The sequence below is a fragment of the Protopterus annectens genome, chromosome 4.part0, assembly GCF_019279795.1.
Source record: "Protopterus annectens isolate FY-2018-M chromosome 4.part0, PAN1.0, whole genome shotgun sequence".
Taxonomy (NCBI): domain Eukaryota; kingdom Metazoa; phylum Chordata; order Ceratodontiformes; family Protopteridae; genus Protopterus; species Protopterus annectens.
This window is the reverse complement of record NC_056733.1, coordinates 167,972,390-167,998,155: the sequence shown is the minus strand read 5'-3', so window position 1 is coordinate 167,998,155 and position 25,766 is coordinate 167,972,390. Positions and strand designations below refer to the sequence as shown.

General features: G+C 38.4%; 1 protein-coding gene across 2 annotated transcripts in view; it reads left to right on the top strand.

The window, feature by feature from the left end:
- The window catches only part of LOC122799227 (myosin heavy chain, skeletal muscle, adult-like), a 446,467-nt gene that overhangs the window by 116,198 nt on the left and 304,503 nt on the right, over positions 1 to 25,766 (top strand). Inside the window, exon 2 of one of the 2 annotated variants that reach the window (XM_044068148.1) lies at positions 4,719 to 4,755. The exons of the other annotated variant lie outside the window; for it this stretch is intronic. The gene's annotated coding sequence lies outside the window, so the exon portion shown is untranslated. The remainder of the gene's footprint in view (positions 1 to 4,718; positions 4,756 to 25,766) is intronic. 2 annotated transcript variants of the gene reach the window in all.

Here is a 25,766-nt window from a genome sequence, read left to right as displayed (position 1 = left end):
AGTATTTTGATTAAAGTTAACCTGTGAAATGTTCATATTCTAATGAGTATTTTCAGATGCTGATGCTTATAAATAAATATTTCATGTGGCTTAGAAATGCATTATTTTATATTATTGCTATATCTATAAATGCTTATGGTGCCCTAGACAGTAACAACATTATCATTTATATCTCTGACCAACATTATAAATGTTCTTATGTCAAGCTCATGGTGGTTATCATTGCTGTCAGTGCTCTAGTGCATTTAAATGCTATGTGTGTATGAGTCCCCAGCTGTTAATTGCAAGGTAGCTGCCAACAGTACTCATTTTTGTTTTTCTGTCATTACTACTTCATAACATTTTGATCTATTGGCATTTAATATCACTTCTGATGTACTGCTTGGCTTTTTCTCATTCGATAATTATTTTATTATGCTGGTCCTTTCTTTGCTTGAGTAGGTCACACCCTGACCTTGATTTATACATTCAGTGTTCTTTTTCTTTAGTGAAGTAAATGCCTACAGTCACCTGCTGAGTTTCTATGATATCGCAAAACATAATTTCTGGTTTCTATCACTGGCCGCTGCATGTTGTTTGCTAGCAGGTAGCATCTGTTTGTTCTTAGAATGATCAGTATTGGTGTGTCTAAACAAAAAAGCTTCCAGGTACCAGCTAGTGAAAGGCAAACCACGTGATATGCACACACTTTTATTTATTGTATTTATTTATTTGCATTTGGATATCTAGAAGGTCCTTCTGAGTCATGCAAGACCCCATTTCAATGGAGGCCTAGGGAGAAAAATCTCCAAAAACATTTAGTGAAAGATAAACATACAAAAAGATTATAGCAGGGACTCTGTGAGTGCAAACTATATTTGAAGTATAGTAATTACAGATCCAGTATAGACGAGACGGTAATATATACAAAAGTAACTAGTATCAACTTGTGCAGCACTACACACAAGAAAGCATCATCTGAAGATAAATACAGCCATTGTGAACACAGTGGCAATGCAATAGCATAAGGAGGTAATCCTAAAAACAAATTTATCAATTGCAATTGCAGCAATATTCTCAAAAGAAATATTAAGTAAGAAGCGCACAATCACTATAAGTAGTGTGAAATAAGTGGTCACATAGGGAGAGACTAGAGAAGAGCCCATGAGGTTTGAGAGAATGAATACTGTGTGTTGGGGGGGTGGAACTCAAATGATGAGCCAGGAGAGTAGGTGCAATGAAAGACCTTAGTGTTAAGAAGATGAGTGTGGAGATTTTTCTTGAAAATGTTTTGAGTTTTGGACTGTCTTAGGGCAGATCACTTCTAGTTCTGGAGTTTGGCCACGTGGCATGAGTATAAGGATTCAGCATATGTATTTGATGGTTTGTCCTGCTAGACAATGTATTTGTCTTTAGAGCAGAGTTTTTACCACTTCATCAGTGGGATTGGGAAAGACATATGGATGGTCGGTGTAGAATGAAGTAGGCTACATTCATCTGGGTGTATTGAAGATAGCTGTGAAATTCCATGCAGTTGATTTTTCTGTAGAGCAATACAGTGTCAAGTTCTGCTAAAGAGACTGAAGGTAAATATTTTGTTGTTGTATTGCGGTGGTGGTACCGTGGTAGCGTTGTTGCCTCCCAGTAAGACGCTGTCCGGTTCGATTCTCAGCTAGAGGATCTTCTGCGTGGAGACATGCGTGAATGGGCGTACCTTCGTTGAAGGTTGCATGTCAGGGCTGGTAACTCGGCACGTAAAAATCAACTACCAATCATTAGCTGACCGGAGTTCCGCTGTGGCCACCCCTAACCGGGAAAAGCCGAAAGACACAACAACATTGCAGTAGTCTTTGTTGTTAAGTAGTATGAAGGCTAGTCTAGACTGGTGCAACATTAATTGGGCAGCCATTAATAGTTCTTGTAGCACTTATTTACTGAATCTGTACAACTTTACACAATGTACTGAATCCCTAACTTGTTTTAACAAAACCTTAGATACTTTCTCTTTTTGATCTGCTGATATGATGCAAAATTGTGCAAATACTAAAATATGCAGATTTGTATCAGACAAGGATCTCTTACCCTACTTCCTGACCTTTGTCTAATACTATATGTGGCAAACTGCTTTCCCCTTCTCAGTCATGACAGCATCCTTATGTCTAGTACACAAATTTCTGAATCTAGAAAGAATATTTGCGTAGGTTGTCTCTGCTGATAAGATCTGCACTGATTGCATTCATCACTTTTCTGCAAAAGAATAATTTTGAGGTAGGCAGGGCTGCCCTTTCTTTGAGTTTTCATTTTTTGATTTATGCACCTATGATGTGTGTGTGTGTGTGTGTATGTGTGTGTGTGTATGTGTGTGTGTGTGTGTGTGTGTGTGTGTGTTTGTGTATACTTCTTCACCCTGAACCCTAACCTATACACTGCACACTGCTTCCCAAGTTTCTTAGCTTTATATTCAGTTTTCTACATCTTTATATCATTTTTCTAGATTTATGTTTCATCTATAAAGATGGTCATTCTATCTTCACTCCCCTACAATATGGGCTTAATGTACTACTGAGTCTGGTCTCATGGCATGAGAGTGGACAGTCTCCTTCCTTGCTGTGAACTCTGCTATCATCCATATTATGATTATGTTGTTTATCTCCTGGCCAGATCCATATCTAGTATCTCAAGATTGGATCTACTTTCTGAGTAGTTTAAAATTGTCTAAATCCTCTCTGTGAAACAGTTCAGGATTTCTGCCACTGCACCCCTTTAACTAACTTGAAAGTTACTGCATCTTGGGGAAGTTATATCACTGACTGCAGCAACCTTCTATAAAAAGTAATACTTTTAACTTGAGAGGAAGATGGTATCCACTAGACATGCAATATATTATTTGTCATCAGCCTGTGAAACAAAACATGTCAGGTTTGTGTTGTGTATCTTCTTTCATAAGGTACTGCAGTGGTGGTGCTGCGGTAGCGTTGTCGCCTCACAGTTAGACGTTGTCCTGTTCGATTCTCAGCTAGAGCGTCTTCTGTGTGGAGACATGCGTGAATGGGCGTACCTTCGTTGAAGGTTGTGTGTCAGGGCTGGCAACTCGGCACGTAAAAATCTACTGCCAATCATTAGTGGACCGGAGTTCCACTGTGGCAACCCCTAACCGGGAAAAGCCGAAAGACACATCTTCTTTAAGGTGACTTTACCTTCACTGTAATCCAGGCATTAATGTCCTAATCCCCTCAGAAGCAATTTTGAATATGTAACTGGTGATCAAAAATACATTTTCTGACTCCATAGTCACTGTCACACCTAGGACTGAAGTTAGGTATTGGAAAAGGATAGAACCACAACAAACCTTTTAATTTTCTGCCCCTGCATCCTCCTTTAATCAACTCGGAGGATGCTGCATTTTTGGGAAGTTAAACTTAACTGCAGGAACCTTCTTTACAAAAACACTATCTTTAACTTGAGCGAGAGAGATGGTATTTTTCAGAGTGTCAGTATGAGCACAGTGGACACCAGTGAAATGGTCTTTACTAAAGGTAATACTGGAAGTGATTTCACTCATTCCTTATCATGCCATGTCAGGAGTTTCACAGCTGTCATTCTCCTTTGGGTTCCAACTTTTATGAAGTCTGACTGCATATAGCTCATGCCCTTCCTGAACTAGTGTCATCCTGATTATATAAGGGAATTAATTAAATATGATGGATGTAGTCAGAGCCACTGTGGCGAGATCGTACAGTATCCCTACTTGTATCTGGTAGTATGGACCTATCTTTTTTTCACAGTTGTTACTTTGTTTTTGAAGTTTGCTTTATCAGATGTAGTGCTATTCTGATCAAGGAGTATTTAAATGCAAATTAGATCACAATGACAACTCTTTACAGAATAGCTAAATGGTACACAGTACATCCAAGTTATTATTTTGTACTATTATTTTTATATTTGTATAAGATGAAAACCCACAGCCTTTTCTTTGGATTTCTCTGTCCTTCAGTGTGTTTGACCCTCCCTCACCTTCTGTTTCTTACTATATATGTCTTCATTTCAAGAGTCCTTCTCACACTCCTCCATTTCTGCTTAATTATACAATCTCACCTTGGTATTTTTTTTCAATAATGTAATTAAAAATGTTGTGTTCTTGCTCCTTTCCAATTGGGCCATTCTCTTTTTCTGTTTAGACCTCCCTGTGGTACTTCTGCTGTTAACCATGTCTTCATCCCTTTCTGTCTCCTCGCATTTAAAATAGGCTTCCATTTTCATTACTATGTTCATGTCACCACCTTACTTGAGAACTAAAGTGGTCCATTTTACCTCCTAATTTCCCTTAATTGTCTGATGCAAAGGTTTTTACTTTCATTGCAGCCCCTTCGCTTTGATTTACCATTTTGCGCTTCTGTCCATAAGGGCTGGATATTCACAATTCTAATTATATCCAATTATTCATAGTGTGAGCTCTAAATATGCTAGATGGCAATGCTGCCAATGTGCATCTGCCTTTTAAACAGAAAGTGTCAGCTGTGCATTTAAAACCGACCTTATAAAAGTAGAGACGCTCTGCACTAACTAGTAATTCTGCTACAGGATGTAAGGTAAGAGCTTCTGTATTTCAGTGCTGTTTTCCCCTTTAGATTTGCTAGTTTTATATTACAGCATTTGAGCATTGTCAGCATTTGAAGTGCCTAGCAGCTTTAGTATTTCCTAGCGTGACTACTGTTTTTTTTTGTTTCTTATTTTTGCAGCACTATTCATGCCCATTATTTTTAGCACAAGACCAAGGTACTGTATTATATTTTGTCTGTTCTATAAATACCAACACTCTAAATGCATTATTTGTGACTTCATAAAATGCAGTTATGATATCAGTGCCTTATGAAACATGGTGATCAAGAGAAGAAAAATCATAGATTTAAAAAATAAAATGGAAGTGGATAAATATTAATCTGTTTCTCTTTAGAAAATTTGAAAGTAAGGTGTGTAAAATGTTTAGTATGATAACTGTCTAGTGCTGTGGGAAGGTTTTTGGATTGCACTGCTGGTGATCCATATTTGGGAATGAGCTCAACTCTTCTGCAGAGTTGGCCTAAACAAGGATAGTCAAGGAGTCACTGTGCTGCTATTCGGTCTGAATGGGGGTAGAAGGATTCTGCTAGGATATTGCCCAGAGGTAGCAGTGGGAGGAGGGGTGTGAGGATTGGACATTGCTTCCAGACATTATGGGTACGATCATGTCAGAAAATGACACATGCATTTGTCATTTTACACTGGCACTGGAATTAGGGCAATACAATTAATAATGAATATCTGTGGTATGAAGGAACTGCCCCAGCAATAAAGTGAATGGATTATCTGGGGATGGAAGCCAGAGACTCTGAAGATCTGTTGTTTTGGTCAGAAATTTGGAACTTGGAATGTCTATAAAATAGTTATTGCATAATATACTGAAGACTACATGTGACTTAGGAGTCATCTGAAATATTTGCTTAATGCTATTTATTCATGAAATGATGTGCAGGGTATACCATGCTTATAACAAATATTGGTATAAAGCCCTTTATTTTATGTGGTTACAGTGAATATTTAAATTAGTACAGATACCCTCATATGTACAACAACAGTTGAGAATATGCATGTGACATGATGTGATCACAGACCATAACCCCACAAGATGTTATTACAGCCGTAATCTAGACCGTTCCCTGGTCGGTATATCGGGCTGTATATGATTTACCGGGACAAAAGTGTGACACTAAAGCATGCATGCGTTTCAGTGCCTTGGAACTGATGTTCCTTTGTCTTTGCATTCTGTTTGATTTTCTTTAATCTGCTGAATTGAATTGTGATGTGCTTTTGCTAGGAACCTACTGTTTAATCCCACAAATGTGTCATTGGATTGGATATTCTCTGCTAACCATTGATAACACGTGATTGGATATGAATGATTTTTTTTCCCCTCTCAAAACATAACAAGAGCAACAATTTTTGTAGCAGACTGAAATCTGCCTGCATTGCGTTAAAAATGTAGGCGATCCTTGATTGCAGCAACTGGATTTCTGCCTATAAGCGTGGCGTTCCAAATTTAGAAACGGATGTAGGCCACTAGTTTGGAGGGGTGGAACACCTTTGGCTGCACTGCCCTCCCTTGGGGTTATATGGTGAATGTTTGCTGTACACAGTTTTTAATGAATGCTGACTGAATAATGCTGATAACTCCGATGAATAATGAGTAGTGAAATCTGACATATGTAAGCACTGCACTCTGAGTTTTGGAAAAAAAGAAACTAATTGGGGGAATATTACCTTTCTGGTCAGAGTAGCAGATGCTAAAATCCTGACACAATTTATATTTTTAATTTTTCTGGGCTGGTCAGTAGCCATAGAAGAACCCGCTCCCTACACAGCAGAACTTCCTCGAAGATAGGAACCTAACAGAGTAGTAATCCATTATAATTTAACGTGGTACACTTTTAAAAGGTTAATGCAGAGGTCTGAGGGGGTAGGAATAGCCTAATGTCAACAGACCTGGGAGATGGGGTGAAAATTAGGAAATAAAAACAACAAGTATGTGGCATTTATTTTTAAACGTACAGAAAAGAAAAAAAAACACTTCAAGATTAGTCCCTTATAGTACTTTTATAATTATAACTAGCTCCAGACAGACCAAGTATTTTGCTTTAAATTTATTGTTCTCGCTAGTCAGTGAGTAAATCTTCTTCAGGATTATTTCACTTTTCCCCTAAATTACATTTCCAAAAATTGTCACACTGTCTTTATAGCCACAGTTAATTGTTGCAGTTATGTAGCAAGAAAGGAGAACTCTTTCATAGATTCATACTAGGCTAACTGCCCTTGCAAGCCATTTTAAGCCTAGTCAGTTATCCCTTAGGAGACTCAAACCCTGTACATTGTGGTTGTAAGGCAAACACCTTAACCATTAGGCCACCCTCCCAAACTGCAGAGAGATGACTGCTTCAGTTTATCCAGCCTGTATTGATTAATCTGTGCTGAGAGTGTCATCCTCTTACTAGTAGAACTGGAGAGGGCATGAGGGTCTGGGTCCACAGGCCACATCCTAAGCAAAGCTCAAAAAAGGATCTAATGTTGTAAACCACCTGAAGCTATTGCCTAGTCATTTTGCTGCTTCTGTTTAACTCTTCATGCCTTCATATGTACTACTATTGTCTGTGCCCTGCTGTCTGTCCTTGTCACTTTTTTTAAAGCAGCTCCCCCTATCACAAGACATTACAATCTCTGAGATGCCTGCTCTTTGTTTTGCACAAACCATTTTTAACATGCAACATTTATTATTTATAGAATGTGCTGGCAGATAAGGGCAATCTGGCCCACTTTGTCCATGTTTTCTGCTTTGAGCTTATGGTGCATAAAGTAGTTTGTTGGTTATTGTACTAATCATCCCTTTATTATAAATTCTTGGGTATACCTTGTGCATGGTTTGATTTTACCATTTTGTTTGCCTGTACAGTCTATGGTACTCATATTTCTTGTATTCTGCACTCCCTCTGAAATGAAATGTTGCACAGATTCTGCATGTTCTTCATTCCAGGTCCACATGCAATTTAATATATATCTATATCTGTCTATATTTATAGCTATATCAAATCTATATATATATCTCTGTATTTGTTTTCTTTTGTTAATGGAGTAGTTGTGCTGGTCTAATGACCCTTTTTAGTCATAACCTGGGAAGAACCAAGTAAAAACAACATAAAAAGTATAGACATATAATACAGCAATATCAGGACTAAGTCATATACAAATATAATACAAAAGTCATAAGTTGTGTAAACTGAATATTGCATACAGACAACTAATGGGAGACCAGCTGTATATACAAGCACAAAAAGTAGGTAGCACATTGGAATGAGACGTGAGAATTACAATGGTAAACATATCAGAACTTACAATGTTGTAAATAAATAGTAAGGCTTCCCTTTTACAAGTTAAGAGGAAAATGCAGGCTAGAATGCAGACAGAAGTTATTTATCTTCATCTGTAAACAATCTGTAAACATGGCAACCCATGATACTTTCTAAAATATTTGTCCATGTAACACCCCCCATATCCTTCAAGAGTGGTACTATATGAATCCCTAAGGTGTAAATTGATGCAAACAGCCACAAACAGCAAAGTCTCATTTTTTTATTAATTTGTTAACCAGAAAAGCTCACTGTTCACAAGTATTTTTCCATGGCTCACTAGAAAGCAACATCTGGGTATGTGACTTATTAAGAGATGTCCAGTTTGATAAGTGCATATATATTAGAAGAATGAATCCCAGATCTACAGGGTGAATCTTTTCACAAACTCATAATGTAACCTTCTGTGCTGAATCATTTCCATTAAAGTAGCCATTGCCCAAAACATCTTATATTATGACAATGAGGGCACAGTAAGTTAGTGAAAACAGTTTAGGAAAGAAGGCCTAGCTGGGAGATAGTCAGTTTAAAAAATAAAAGGGTGGAGAAGGGAAACAGAACGGGGTAGAAGGAATGAAGCAGTGCTTGGAGGAGGAGGTGGGGCTAAGAGAGGTAGGTAAGGTGCTTTACTCATTACATTGACTCAGGCAGCTTTAGCATGGCACAGATTGTGGGGTCTTCTGGGAGGAAGAGAGGCAGGGAAGCTGCTGAGGTTGTGAGGCAGAGTTTGGAATCAGACAGCTTTAGCAGGTCAGAGGTTGTGGGGTCTGCTGCAGAAGGGGGAGCTTTGGGGGTGACTTTGAATGCTAAACATGTGCGGTGTGGGTAGTCAGGAATAATCCTATTGGGAAAGCCTTTTTCTGTAAAGGACAACAATCACCATGAGTTCATGCCAGTAAAAAAGGTGTCAGTGGAACCTAATCCAGTTTTATGACTGGGTTACAGGAGACCATGGCAGGAGATAGATGGTGAATATAGTCTCACTGGAATTCACAAAAAAACCCTCTGATTTAGTCCTACATGTGCATCTGCTAAGGAAAACTGCAGGGGCTGGGAAAAGGACAGAGACTGAGAGACTTGACTGAAGTACGGTTTGAGGGTAGAACTCCAAGCGTTACGGTGAGATGGACAGTGTCAAGAATAAAGGAAATAGTTAACAGACTGCTGCAGGGTCACCACTATTGTAATACTCTCCAGACAATTCAGTTTATACATACATATTATGGAGTGCTGATCACTATCAGTATCTTCACTGGTGACACATGGAAAGGTGCAGATATGAAGGATGGCTAGAAGATAGTAAAGTTTTTCAAAAGGCTGACAAAATGGGTAGAAGTACAGAACTTGGGGTAGGTTTACTGTAGATGTAAAGTACTGGACTTGGAACACAACAGCATTATTGTAAATATCAGTTGTGAAGTGGAACAGATGGTGACAGTGGGCTGACCACAAGTGGTAGAGTGAGATTATTGCACCAGCAGCAAACAGAATGTTGGGGTGTGTCTTCATTGGGGGTAAATTCCAGAAGCAAAGAGGTAATACTACCACTTTACTTGTCTCTGGTCAGACCACACTTTAACAGCTATGCAAATATCTTGAGGCCACATATTGAGAGGACATTAGGCTTCTAGAAGGACTTTAGTGAATGCCATCACTACAGTATGTGCAATAGAGGAGGAAAAATGGAAAGAAAGAACAGACATATTGGAGTTATCCTCAATGGAGACCAGAAGACACAAGAGCAACATGTTATGGGTACACAAGATCATACTCAGGATGTAGCAAACTGTCATACAGAACAGAAAATATGTGGCATGAGGATGAGGAGGAGGCAAAGGCAGCAGACTATACTATGAAAGTACTTCTTCAGCGAGAGGGGATGACCTCATGGAATGGGCTACTGGAACTTGCAGTGAAGTGGGACTCTTCAAAGACACCCAAGAGGATAGAAGAGGTAGATAAGATATATCTACATAGTATTTTTAGTGTTACCATATTTTAAGAATTTTAATTGTGATATAATCTCAACAATGCCCTCTGACTGCCAGATGGGATTTGAATAGCAGCACCACTGCCAACCAATATAAAAGGAGAAAGATGGTAGCATACAGATGAAGTTTGAATCTCACCACTGGCAGCCAGTATGAAGGGCTGCCAGGGATATAGTCCCTCAAGCCGCACACATTAAATTATACAGAAGTCACACAAATATGAATCACTAGGCAAGTTCTTAAGTGCATCCTGGCCACAAGAGCATGCAAGAAATATGCACTGCGGCCCTGGGTATGGGCTTTCATTATCACCATCCAGGAACAGCCATTACACTGAACACTTCAGCAAGCAGAATTTTTGGGCTAAGTCCCTAGAACCCTTTTACACCACTATCTCCAAGTTTTAGTGCCTTGCAACACTCATTTGCCATCATACCTCTCAATCTCTTACAACAAGAAATCTGGGCAAGGCCACAAATAATGGGGGGACAAAGGACCAAAAATAGGGACACTTTCTAATTATTGCTCTTACAAACTTAGAAAGTTGATAGAATAACATGTTTTGGATTAACATGAGTTTTCTGAGGCTATAACATCTGAAACTTAAATGTCTGCCATTATTTTCTAACTTCAGTATTCAGTGATTTGCTAGTGATTTGTCAGAAAACTGCAATTTTATGAGAAACAGATCAAAAATATGAGTTCAAAATCTGGACATTCTGCAAAAATCTGGACACTTGAGAGCTATGCTTGCCATCAGTAACTGTACTTTAAATGAACACTTCCACACACAAAAAAATTTCCATGGAAGTTTGGCAATTTTCTTCATCATAAAAGATTTATGTCCTGACTCGGGTCTATATTAGAACATCGAAGTTTCAAAACTTTGAATGTTCTAATATCGAACCCTATTCAGCGAAAGCTGAAAATATCGAAGCAACAGAAAACCAAAATTTTTCCTAGGGAAAGAATTTGGTTGTCCATTTCTGTTGCTTTGGTATTTTTAGCGCTGTGGTGGAAACTTATCGGTCTGGTTCAGGTAAGTGTGCGATTGAGTGCGGGTTAGGTTAGTTAGGGGTAGGGTGCAGGTTAGGTATGTGTGCGATTGTGTGGATGTGAGGGTTAGGGCGGGTTAGGTGAGTTAGGGTTAGGGTGTGGGTTAGGTATGTGTGCAATTGTGTGGACGTGAGGGTTAGGGTGGGGTAGGTGAGTTAGGGTTAGGCCGTGGGTGAGGTTAGTGTGCGATAGTGTCGGACCTTAGGATTAAGGTTTGGGTTAAGGTAAGTGGATAGTTAGTGATGTGTGCATAGTTTAGTGTAGGGTTAGGTGTAAGATTTTAGGTGTATGTGTGTGGATTGCTGTTTGGTGTGCTTGTGTTGTGTGTATGTGTTTTGGAACAGCAAATTTTTTCCCTAGGAAAAAATTTGCTGTTTTGAATGTTCAATGTTTTCAGCTTTCGCTGAATAGGGTTCGATATTAGAACATTCAAAGTTTTGAAACTTTGATGTTCTAATATAGACCCCCTGACTCATGTTAATAAACTGCCACCATCCTACATTTCTAGGCTGAGAGACCTCCCTGTTACTGTTTCACTCATGTTAATTAGCCAAATAATTATGAATACAAAAGTTAGTGTGCTGCAGAGTAGCTTATTGAATTAGAGATGGATGGATGCCAGCAGTTTGTCACCCTTTAGTAATACATATCGTCTTATCAAATTAATACATGCATAAAAGATGACAATCAAAGGATTTTTAAAGTGAATAAATAAAATACTTAGAAAAGGTTGAGTTAAGCAATACAGGTAACACTTAAATATGCACAGAGATATACAACTGCACAAAGAAAAGTGAAAATAATCCTGTTGAACAGTTTATCCTTATGTTCCCCCAGCACTATCCCCCTGGGGATGGAATCACGCCAGCAGTGAACCGGGTAGGGAAAATTATATCAGGGAGAATTTTTAGTATGCCTTAAATGGGTGGAGCTGATGATGTTACATGCATTATCACACAAAATATCAGCACACTTTGACTTCCCTTAGTAATTTTACTGGTAATCTGGTCTATGATTACAACACATCTTCATCACTAAGGATGTCTTTCTCAAGGACATAATTGCTTCCATCCCAGAGTATGTGACCTGTCAAAATTGTTCTTTCACATTTCTTTCTCCCTGGCTTCTTCAGTGCCCAAGCTGATAATCAGTCTCAGTTCTTCTGGATCATAGTAAGGGCTCCATTTCTCTACAGCATGGAGCTTTCTTGCTATTCTTTTTTCACATAAAAATATTTTTTTTTACACTTGCATATATTCTTTTTTAATGCCTTTATTAAATTATCACTTAAGACATAGGCAAAGATAAATTAACAGAAAAGAAAGCAAAACGTATTAACATGTTTCCTTTTACATACATTATACATTACATATCTTTTCTTTTTTTGTAACTGTCATTAGTCTGACATTATGCAAATTATTAGATTCTTGATTTTCCTTAAACCTCATCCCTCCTCCAAAATATTATTCTGCATGTATTGTTCCCACAATTTTCATTTATTTTTATGTAATTTGCTCCTTCCCTTTTCTAAAGATCCATCTTGCAGTTCTTTTATAAATGTTATGATATTCAGTACTTCAAATACAATTGGTTTAGACTTTGATTTCCATTTTCTAGTAACTGCTTTTTGGCAGCCAACAGAATTAAACTTAATACAGCTTTACTATGTCTAACAAGTTCAGATCTTATGTCCTGCTCAAAAGAATCATTTCCTTGGTTACAGATATTTGCTCACCCAAAATTTCTGACAAGAGTACTCTGTAGGGAAGTTTTAAAATTTGCCAAGTCATCATACCTCAACCTCACAGCACAGAAAATCTGAACAGTTACAAAAAATAGGGGGACAAAGGATTTTAAATATTGTTCATATAGACTTAGAAAGATGATAGAATGACAGATATGGCATAATTGTATATTTTCTGAAAGATGTGAAGTCTGAAACTCAAACTGTCTGTCTTTATTTAGTATTATTTACTGACTTCAATCCTCAATGATTTGGCAGAAAACCACAAATCTTATGAGGAACAGACCAAAAATAAGAGCTAAAAATCTGGATGTTTGAGAGGTATGCAACTCATTGCACTTCCAAAGCATATGTTTCCAGTTATCTCTTTCTTCCCCATCACATCTCCTATATTTGCTATCTACCTGAGAAAAAAATATTTGACGTCTGCTTGGGGTATAAAATACCTATGTTAACACTTCCAAGCAAAGATCCTAAAACTTCTGGACTTTGTTGCATACTTGTTAGAGATACATACATCCTTGTTCTGTTGTAAATTGTTTTTCCACTCTCTCTTCCCAGTCTTATCTAACCTCCTCTTATTGATTCTTATAGTTATCATTCAGTATTTATAAGTTCTGCTAATTATCCCCTTTTTAAGTGCAGCTTCTGTTTTAGATTCAACTAAAAACTCTATCAGAGCAGGTCTTTCATGTAAGATTTCCCTCTCCATTTCTCTTTGCCTATACTCTGATACCAATTCCTGGTAGGGAAGGCAGTCTCTAGCTTGCAGTCCAAATGCCTTGTTGATCTCATTTTGCATTACTACCTTTCCCACTCTAATTATTTGCTACCAATACATTGGTTCCTTTGCCAGTTTTCTGCAGTAAATTCCAGCCAACCCTGACTATTTTCTGTACTCCTACTTGCAGTCATCCATATCAGCAAAATCACCTTTCTCTGTGCTTATGTTGGCTTAGTACTTAGAATATTTTCTGCCAGTTTAGAAATATAATATTTTGTATGGCTGTGATTCTTCTTCTTAAGGATCTGCATCCAAAATCCCACTCTCTCTTTATTTCTAGAACTCGCCCCCCCCCTGCTTCATTATCATTCCTTTCCATTTTGAATTATAACCTTCTGATTGTATTGTGTATATCAGCCTTAACTGTGTAGCTCTAAAATATCCCTTTAAATCAGGTATCCCTAAACCACCTTGCTTTATTGGAAGGATAAACTTACCCCACTTAACTCTTGACCTCTTCCCCCTCCCAGATAAATTCCTTCAACTCTTCATCAATTACTGTCCACAACTTATCTATATTCTTCTATAAAAATGTAACTGATCTATATATAAAACTAAAGGGGCTAAAACATTTTCACTGCTTGTATCTTACTATCCATATTCACAAACAAGAGTTTCCATTTTCTCAGTTTTTTATAGTATCTTTTGTTTTGTCTCTTCCCACATATCTTAGCTGCCACAAAACAGCTTTTTTATTACAACTCCTGAATACTTCATCTTATCCTTTCCCCGTAAATATGGATATTGCTGAACCAATTTGTGTCTAGGTACATAATTTATGGCTGTAGTCTTTGTTTTATCTTCGTTAATTTTATATCCTGAAAAGACTTGAAATTGTCTCAGAATGTTTCACAACACAAACATGTCCTTTTCTGGATTTATCAGGTACAACACTACAACACAATATCATCTGTAAAAAAAAAAAAAACAACGTATATCCTTGCATTTCTGAGACCCTTACTTTCTAGCCAATGGCTTTATATATCAATCAAATAAAGGGGAAGGAGGACACCCCTGCCTAGTTCTTCTGTTCAAACACAACTTTTTTCAGAGAAGAACTATCCTATTTTAATTCTTGCCTACAATCCTTCATATATTCTTCTAACTGACCATACTATTGTATCAGGGAATGCAAATGTTTTCATTACCCTTCTCATTAAATCCCATCTTGCTCTGTTGAATGCATTCTCTGCATCAAGACCCATCAACAACAGTAGTATTTTCTTACATTCTGTTTCCCTCTGAGTCATCATTGTTCTAGTAATGTTTGCTTCCCCTTCACAAAACCTCATTGATCCATACATATCAGTTTTGGTAGCACATTTACCATTCATTTAGCTAATTTAGGCATAAATATTTTAGAATCACAGTTTACAATTGAAATGGGTCTCTATGATGCTGGGTCTGATGGGTCTTTACCATCTTTAAGTAATGCAGCCCCCACAGCTTTCTTCCAAGATATTGGTGCCTCCCCTCCTTTTAAAATTATAGTAAACAAAATCTTTCAGATCTTTATCATTTTCTTCCCTCCTAACTTCCAAACTTCCACAGAAATAACATCTGTTCCTGGAGACTTCTTAAAGATTGATTATATATCACCATTTTATCTCAACTCCTCCTGTCTTAACTGTTAGTTGTTGTGCCTCATATACATCTAACATTGGCATAATAAAGTCATCTATAAATATTTCATTATGTGCTCTTTCTTTATTTCTACATTACTCTGCTTTATACAAATTTCCATAAAATTCACAAAATATCTCAAATACATCTACAGGATCTCTGGTTAGTTTTCTTGTTATATGCTTCCTATGTTTGGTGACATAAAATTCACAAAATATCTCAAATACATCTACAGGATCTCTGGTTAGTTTTCTTGTTATATGCTTCCTATGTTTGGTGACAACCCTTTCGACTTTCTATTGTCTAAGTCATCGTGCTTGAAGTTTTTGTGCTCTGGAGTTATCTAACAATAACTGCTTAACAACAATCTTTCTAGACACATACATATTATCCAGATACTCCCTTATTTTCTCTTTAGCGCTCTGCATTTTCATCTCTTCTTGTTCTCTGAGATTCCCTTTATTCTGCAATACTTTAAACTTTGTCAACCCCTGTAAGTAATTCCTATTACTTCTCAACCATATCCCTTTCTTTTTTATTTCTACGCTATTTTAAACTGCATTTTCATTTTATCTCACTCACTAATTATAACCTCTGAAGATATTTCTGTCTTCCCTTATAACTATTCAGTAGTTTGCGCTATCCATTCCTTAAATTTCTTTCTTTTTAACTGGTAGGTGAGAAAGCGCCAGTGCCTCATTTTAATTAATTATCCTGAATTTGTATCTAAGTTTTTATCAGTGCATGAGCTGAAATAGGTACTGGATATTTGACAAAGCTTTCAAATAAATAAACATGTTCCTGTGAAATATAATTTCTATCTAGTCTAGCACAGTTATTCTACCTTGGAGAATAATATGTAAATTCTGTCTGAGTTCCTACTACTGAATTCACATCTTTCATAGCAAATATTTTTGTGCATTTCTTCAGAGGTCTTCCCTCTTTTGTTATATTTTCTGCTTTAGGTCCCCTGATACATCCTCATCCTCATCCTCACTATTGCAAATCAAGTTCCAGTCCCTAGCTATTAGTAATATTCCCTGCCAAAAGCCGATTATTTCTCACAAAAATTTCTTAAGCTCCATAATAGCAGTTTTTGGTGGAATGTAAATATATGCCAGTGTAATCCTCCTCTCTTGCCAATAGTCCCATACTACCACAAATCTACAATTACTGTCTCTTGTTCCCTTTTCTGCTTCTGTTGGAAGGCCCCACCAATTAGTATTATTACTCCTATTTTTCCTTTTGTCCCAGATATTCTGCTGAATATTAATCCTGAAATCCTTTCTTTGTCAAATCTGCATGCTCATTTCTTTCCAAATGTGTCTCCTGCAGCATTGCTATCTGCACTCTGCATTTCTTAATATAATTCGGTACTCTTTCCTTTTGTCTATGCCTATAAGGCCATTTATGTTCCAAGATACTATGGCTAGTGTAGTTATTATTATAAAAATATATTGTTCCCAACTATTATATGTGACAGTTTTTTTGAATTTGTATTTCCAACTTCTGTGTTACATGAGCACACTACTGCTTGGCAGGCTGATCCTTTATACTGTCATTTCTTCTTGTTTCCATTTGATCCTATGTCACATTTTTCAAGACTTTTTTGTTTTAATGACTTTCATTCTATTTTTGACCACAAGAATTACTAAGCAATAAGCTGCAATAACAGAATTTCCAGAACACAGGCAGAGAGAACTGTAGAAACAACTTACAAGGCTGTGCATTACAAGCACAAGAGTAATTCTGTCCTCTTCAACTCTTATGTTCTTTCAGCTGTGTGGCTTATATCTCTTTCATACGAAATTATTGTTGCAGTGAATCAAAGTTTCAGATTTACATACTAATGAGTTTGTTTACTGGCTTTGGGCTGGCCATCTCCTCAAAGAATCTGCTGATTGCTTTTTTAAGATGTGTTAACTTCCTGGCCTGGGAAAAGGTAAACATCTTTTAATTACATTTTCACATCCTGCGTGTATCTGTTGTGGTTCCCAGCAGCATGGAGCTAAAACTTTACAGATGTTATTCCTTTTTTATATGCTTAGAAAATGTTACTTGTTAACATATCTTTCCATGCCAATAAAGGAACATACAAATATTGCAGATTAAATCAGATTTTTTAGTTTACATGCTGCAGGTTTTACAAGACAAGTACAGTTCACATATCTGTTTCATTTATTCTACAAATGAGTGAGATATTTATACATAAACCTTACACCCTCCTTAATAACTGCATCTAATAAATTCCAAACTAATACAAGTAAACATGCCCACCCTCCTTAATAACTGTATCTCAAGTAAATACAAACTAACACAAGTAAAACACATACTGTCAAACAATACTTACCATCTCATGAGACCAAACTGACATTGTTCTTGAGTAATTTTCCATTTTTAAATAGCTTTTTTACAATTTTAACCAAATCTAAACTTTACTTTCTTTCTGAACAAAACACTCACCTAACTTAAAGTCTGTTAAAAAGGAGCCCACTTCCTTCAGCACACGCATGTAATTCAGCAATTAAAAACTTGATTATACCAAATTATGAGTATGTTACCTGTTACTGCATTGTCATAAACTTATGATACAAATCTGAAATCCATAAATGCAGACTCTAAATTCTTGCACTCTTGCATTATCCTAGCAAATACAAGAGGGCTTAAGATCATTGACCAGCTTACCCCTCATTATTTCACATTTACGAAGAGCAAAAAAATTAGCAGCAATGGATGAGAACCACAGGTGCAAAAATCCAGTAAAATATCATTTATTGGTAAGTGCTTTCATCAGGTTTAAAATCACCAAACCTGATTTTAAACCCGACGAAAGCGATAAAATCACTTTAGCTAGCAGATCTAGGAGACTTTGTCCCGACACCCTCCCTGTGGGAGGAATAGTTACGTCTTTTGAAGTTGCAGGTAGTTTATTCAGTTAAGTAGGTAGATGGATGACTGTTCATGTTCATTACAATAGCCTCAACAGATGACATTACATAATGGCAACAGATAAACATATATGGGTGTGGTACAATGTGTCAATTATGCAGCTTGACAAAAGGGAACTGTAGTGTGAGAAACTATCAAACGCACCCTTAGTCGAGAGCAGCACCTGTTGAGTTCTGCAATATTGGCAGGAGTTTCACTTTGGTTTTGTGATCATTGTGTTAGTACATTTAAGTTAGGGGGATATTGGGGGATGAACCCCCGTGTTTGTGTGTGTGTGTGTGTGTGTGTGTGTGTGTGTGTGCGCGTATGTGTGTTTATGTGTGCGTGCATGAATGAATGTGTGTGTGTGTGTGTGCATGCATGATTGAATGTGTGTGTGTGTGTGTGTGTGTGTGTGTGTGTGTGTGTGTGTGTGTGTGTGTGTGTGTGTGCTCACATGTGTGTGCCTGTAGGTGCCTGTACAACAGCATTCCATGAGTTGGTTGGGGGGGCAGTAATGCAGCTGTTTTCAACTGCACTAGGTGCTTGATTAAGAGACATGCAGATGAGGTGTTAATTTCTTGCCTCTGGATTGCTATTTTGCTTTTTAGCACTGCTAGAGTGCAACAGAGAAGCATTATTAGCTCTACATTACTTTGTATTACTTATTGTGAATAAGCGACATTGCAAGAATGTCATTCCACTACATTCATAGGTTCATAGGTATATACTAGACTAACGACCACCAGGGCCTTTATAAGCCTAGCCATGCAACTCAATGTGTCCGTATGTATCAGGAATACCTGTTAGGAGGGACTATGTTAGATAGTAAGTTTTTAAAGGTTATGTGGGAGGGGAGTGTTAGTTTGGGCATAGTTACTATCTGCCTCTCTTTATCAGAGACATTAGGGCCAGACCTGGGGTGAATATCTGATTTCCTATCAGTTGGTCAAGGTTATGCTTAAATAGGGTTACAGATGGACTTGACTCTGATTCACATGGATGGTGATACTGTTCCAGAACATGGGGATCTTCTGAGACATATATCTGTCTTGCCAACATATCTTATTTATGTTGCAATCAAAATTTAAATCCTTGGATCTAATGGTTTTGATGCTGTTTGTTTTGTGGATGTGCAAAAGGTCCATCAGAGCTGGATCCAAGAATGCCTGGTATGCCAGGCATAAATCACCTCTCAATAACCTGTAGAAGACCGAGTATAGTGAGAGGACTTTAATGTGATCCGTATGGGACAATGTGTTTATACCTGGATTCTCCTGGTAAGGAACTTTTATGGGCATTCCACCTGGGGTCTATGACATGGGATCAAAAATCATTTTCATCGAACAACCTAATAATTGAAACGTCCGTTAATAGAACTCAATTTTGTGAGATCATGGTACAGTGAAGATTGGAAATTTTGCCTTTTCCTCACAATAGTGCGATCTTGGAGTTGGTATATATATTTATCGAGGGGGGGCATAGCCCCCCACCAAATCAAGGGCTGGTCATGCTTACTTCTTCTAGTGGACTTTTTTAAAAAGGTCACCAAAGCAATGGATGAAGATAAATTGGTACACACCACACACCTTGACCTGGCCAAAGCTTTTGATACAATCCCTCATTCAGGAATAGTAGAAAAGCTAAATAAATTGGGAATAAATCCCCACATCACCCTGGATTACCAGCTGGCTCACAGATAGGCTGCAGGAGATCAAAACAGTGGAATCAACCTCTACAAAGAGACAAGTTCCCAGTGTAGTCCCCCAGGATACAGTGATAGGAACTCTCCTGTTTGGCATCTACTGCTCTGAATTAAAAGCCAATATCAATAGCCTCTGGCTAAGTAAGTTTGTAGATGACTACAAGCTAGGGACAGTCATTGAATCCAAAAATGACTGAACCATCATACAGAAAGGTTTGTCCCAAACGAATAACTGGTGCCAAAATCATGGACTGAAACTAAATGGCAAAAAATGCGCTATCTCAGGGAACTACCACATTGACAATACATCCCTAAGAGCTGACCCAGTTGTTAATGATTTGGGAACTTATGTGGACAGTGACCTAAATTTTGACCAATGTTTGCCCACTGTCATAAGAAAGTCTTCTATATTTCTCAGTTTATAAAGAAAAGGATTTGTGTATAGATCCGGAGAAGTCATTGTTACCCTTTACACATCCCTTATTAGACCCATCATTGAGTATAAAGCCCCCTTTGGCATGTATCCGTCCAGACATATGCAACAGCTGGAAAACCGGGCGGTGCAGTGTTGCAGCAGGTGGTCACCTCACAGCAAGAGGTTCTTTGGTTTGATTCTCGGCTACAGTGCCTTCTGTGTGGAGTCTGCATGTCCTCCCTGCATTTGCGTAGGTTTCATCCAGGTGCTTTGGTTTCCTCCCACATTCCAAAGACATGCGCCTGGAACATTTCTCCCTGGGCCTGCACTGAAAATGGGCTCTGTCCAGTCGGAGTTTCCTGGAAAACAAATATTAAATAAATTAATAAATAAATACATAAATAAGTAAAAGGATGGAAAGCCTAAACAATATGTCCTACATGGACTGACTCAATGCCCTGTCACTATATTCAGTATCCTACAGACCGCTGAGAGGTGACCTGTTCCTGGCATACAGGGCATCCTCTGACCTAATATTGATGGAGTTTCTGAACATCAACAAGTCAAATAGCATAAGAAATACTTGATCTAGGGATCTAAACCTCTTCAACAATATCAACATAACAGTTTGGAGGGACAATTATATCTCATAGAGGATTCCACTGCTCTGGAACAGACTCCACATCCATGTAAAATAAAGCACATTCCCCGCATCCATACTCAAGTGTAACTTGGATCTATGGATGGGTAATAGAAAATTTATCTCTGAACTGCTCACTGTATTCTTAATGGATAGAGGTAGCTCCTAAATGTTTTATCCCACACATGGGTATGATATTGAAGTATTATGGAAAGATTTTAGAACATTCTGTGAGCAAACATTCTGTAGCCAGTGCCTCACCTATGATGCACAGTAAGAGAATGGAACTTGCCATAGCAGATAGTCAAGCAGTGTATGGCACAATGCAGCACTTTATGTGGGCCTACACTCTTTAGAGTCAGCTCTGTGTTTACATTCTGCCGGGAGTGTATTTCCATAGACGTGTCATGCTAATCTTGGCTGCAGAATCCAAGTGATGTGTGCATGAGGAAGGGCTTCCACCTCCAGTTACTTTTTGTTAGTTATTCTTGTTGGTTTGATCTTGTGCTCCACACCACTAGTAACCAAGTAAAAAGCTTTTGTGAATTTTACAGGTAAGCAAAGGTAGCAGACAGCAAAATCTTTTCTCTTCTGTAGCACAACAATGTCTTTGCAAGGGAGGGTGCGAGACCAACTCACAATCTATTAAGAATAAGGAATATTATTTGCAGAATCTGTGATTGTACTCAGGGTTCATTCTGAATTATCCATAACAGGGAATCAAGAATGCTGTGGTTCTCAGCCTGATGGTTCCCTCACACCTACTGTCCAAGACCTTCTTTATTGTACTGTTTCCAACAGGATCCAGAAACTCCTGCCAGGATCCACCCTATTCCTACAGTTGCATCATGGTTCAACCACTCATAGTAATGCTATAAGAGTATAATAATATTGTGTTGCTTTGCCACCAGATGCATTGTGCTACTGCATAAGTGATGTGACATAAATGGAGCATATACAGAACTGGGGGTGGTATAAATGTCCTTGTGACTGACACCACTTATGTATATGGGGTGGGTGACATTATAATACCTTGCTGTACAAAGAGAACCTAGCTTTCTTTCTCATAGCTAAACACCTCCCAACAGTCCATTTTTTTGTGAATTTTGTTCTGTTTGTTTATTGCTTGTCTTTTCCTGGTTTTGGTTGTCACAGCCTGCCTGCACACTTTTTGCAACAATGTTTGCATAAGCAACACATATTATACCCATAATCATTTCACGAGTGAATTATGTACATATTTTAGTCACAGAAACAGCACATATTGGTACTTAGGGATATAAAGTCCAATCCTTAGCACAGTGTATAGTATATATAGACAGAGATGTAGCAAGGCAGTTTAGTGCCCCGGTCAAAAAATCATTTGTACCGCCTGTCCTCATCACTAGCCCATGCTCGGTGTAGTGTCAGAAAGCCCACCAACCTAATGCCTCATTGAAACACACAAGTCCTGACCTGAATTCTAGCACTATATTGTAGGTTTTGAGGAATGTATTTACAGCATTTAAGTTTCACAGTTGTTGCATTAGCACAATAATCTAACTATAAACAGTTTGAAATTATCATACAAATGTAAATTTTAAATTCTACTAAAATATCACAGATATAATGTGGGACTGATGTAGTGACATGTTTGGCAGAAACAAATAAAAAAATAAGCATTCCCAATCCACTGGCTGTATTACAAGTAGAAATACTGATGAGTTGACAAAATTGATCAGAACTAGGACTGGACAGTGAGCTGGAATTATTTGTTGTCCCTAGTCAAGATATTTCTGTTACATGCAATCATATACTGAATACTCAAAGTATCCTCACAAAATACATTTTTATTTCTGTACCTGATTTTTACATCTAGGAATATCCTAAGTCAGCATAGTGGTACAGTTATTACTGTTGCTGCCTCACAGGGAGCAATTTTCCAGTTAGATTTTTTTTTGGTGGAGTGTCTTCGGTGAAGAGTTTGCATATCCTCCTTATATCTGCACAGGTTTTCTCTGGGTGCTCTACTTTCCTTCTGTCTCTCAAAGGCATGCAGTAGGTGGACTGGGGTTCTCCAGGGTGCCCACCGATGAGAGTGTGTACTCTATTAAAGCACAGTGCCCTGTCCAGAACAGGTTTCAATGCCTCCCACCCATTGGCTGCTAGGATAGGCTTCAATGTAAAGGATAAAGTGGGTTACTGAAAAACAGATGGCTAGATAGATGATGGATAGGGATGCCCTTTTTTATATATAGCATCTTATTTTCATATGCAGGATGGAGCTGATGAGATTCAATCCCAGGTCTTCACCTGTGTAGTTGACTTATTAAATAGTATACTATGTTGTTTATAAGTTAAACAGATTTCCTGGTATCCCTTTAACCTTAGGCATGTCCATTTTTTAAGCAATGTGTCCATCTAACAAATAAGGAATGCCCATCCAGGCTACCACAGTGCTCATCAGCTACCTCTTGCAGCCCAACAAACATGCTGAACTGTCTGCATCATTTGGTGCATTTGGACAATCCCTTACCTTTTAGAATGTACAGTGAGTCTACACTAAATGGCATGCCCTTAAATATCAGCTACTGATTCCAGACTGTCAGAGCTGTTCATTCTTATAAAAATGGTACAACAGTCCTAGCAGAGTAAAGGCGGCCATGGTGGTGCAGTGGTTAGCATTGCCGCCTCACAGCAAGAGGTTCTCCTGTTCAATACTTGGCTGGGGTGCCTTCTGTGCGGAGTCTGCATGTTCTCCCTGTGGTCACATGGGTTTCCTCCGGGTGCTCCGGTTTGCTCCCACATCCTAAAGACATGCTGTAGGTGGATTGGACACTTTAAATTGGCCCTAGGTGCCAGTCCGTGCATGTGTGTGCCTTCTGTGGAAGGTTGGGTGCTGGGCTCGCAACTCAACACCGCAAAACTCCACTGCCAATCATGAGCAGACAAGGTGATCTGCTGTGGCGACTCCTAACTGGGAAAAGCTGAAAGAAGAAGAAGAAGCCTTAGCAGAGTAAAACTATGTTTTCCACAATGACAGATAGGTGCTGGTAAGGCAGCATCACTCCTGTGTCTGTAGGTGGCATTCTGGAAGTCTGGGCACATTATTAAGAATGCCATTATCCCAGTGACAGGAGGTTGGATGAGTATTATGGTAGACAGAAGTTAAATCACTTTTGGAGATCACACAAGCATTTCATTCTGACAGAGAAACACCAGAAGCTACATTGGGGATCAAATCTGTTATGGATCAACCTGGGTAACACAGCTGAACTAGCTGAACTGCACCCCATGTAAATGACAATCAGCCTAGAATTTTTCAGAATTGTTTTGTTTCTTCCAGCCGCTGGACATTTATTTATAGTATGGATAGAAAAGGAGTTTCAAACTGCAAAACACAATCAGAAAGAGAGCAATACTGGAAGAAAAACTCTCACCTGGTTCTGTTATAATGATAACACTTTTACTCCTCTCAAGATAATATCCATTGCAGCTAAGGGACAAATCCCAGCCATATTAACAACAGAAACTATAATCTAGGCAGACAGCAAGATTATGTAGGTTGTGTCAGTTTGATGCAGCTGCCAGATAAGACAGTACTATTTATATTTGTTTTGGTCTTGTTAAAATGTAGTGGTTTATGTTTTTTTTTTAATCCCGCAGTGGTACCATAGTAGGTAAGGATTCTTTCATTGTGCATGCTGACAAAGAACAGTGAGCATCTACTGCAAATGGAGTGGGCATGGGGGGAGTGGAATTCCCTGAATTCCTAAGTCACTGTATCCCCCTCTACTCTGTTCTGTTTTTCCTTGTGGAGATCAGGATCTCTTTATGTTCTCACAGCCATCCGCCAACCAACTCGAGCCAACTTCTTTTTGAGCTGCTATTTTCAGTCTCAGAATTATAAACTGCTTAAAAAAATACTTCCAGTGAAGATCATGGCACAGTAAAGACCACTGAAGTATCTGTCCCTTCCTGTCCAATTACAACAACTACAAAAAATGCCAACAACTACTTGGTCCAGCTAATTTAGACAGGCATGCACTTTTTGTTAATGTAAGGAAATGCAGTTTTTTTTCTTTTTAAGTGTTCATGAGGTCAAAACAGTTCACACTGCCTACCTTGACCTGGCCAAGTCATTAGACACAATACCCCACTTAGGCATTGTTGATAAACTCAGGAGGTTAGGTGCAAACCCTTATGCCACCCAGTGGATAGCCAGCTGGCTCACAGACAGGACCCAGGAAGTTAGAATTGGGGAATCCACCTCTACAAAGAGGCCAGCCACAAGTTAAGTCTCTCAGGGATCACTCCCTTTCAGCATTTATTGCTCTAACGTCAAGGCCAATGTTGAGGCCTCTGGCTGACCAAATTTGCAGATGATTGCAAATTAGGAGCAGTCATATAATCTCCCACTGACACAAATGTTCTCTAGAAAGGGCTGACACAGACAAATAACTAGTGTCAGAGCCATAGATGAAAACTAAATGTCAAGTAATGCATTATAGTATCCTTTGGGAAGTTATCCACCCTTTGTAGCTATCATATTGACAACACACCCCTAAGAGTTAACCCAGTTGTCAGGGACTTGGGGATACACATAGACAGTAATCTAGCCTTTGACCATCATGTATCTACAGTAGTGAAGAAATCAACTCATAAACAAAGGTATGACGTCTAAGTCTAAGGAGGTCATTGTTCCACTGTATTTAGCATTCATTAGATCCATCATTGAGTACAGTGCCCCCTTTGGTATGTACCTAACCAGGCACATTCAACAACTGGAACATCCACAGAGGTTCCTCACTAAGGAATACAGGGTAAGTAACAGGTCTTATGTATACCACCTCAAAGTTCTACCCCTGTATTCTGTCTCCAGCAGGCTGTTGAGGGACAATCTATGCCTGGCATACAAAGCATTTTCAGACCCCACCCTGACAGACATCTTGCATATCTTCAAAACAAACAGCATCAGAAGATTCCAC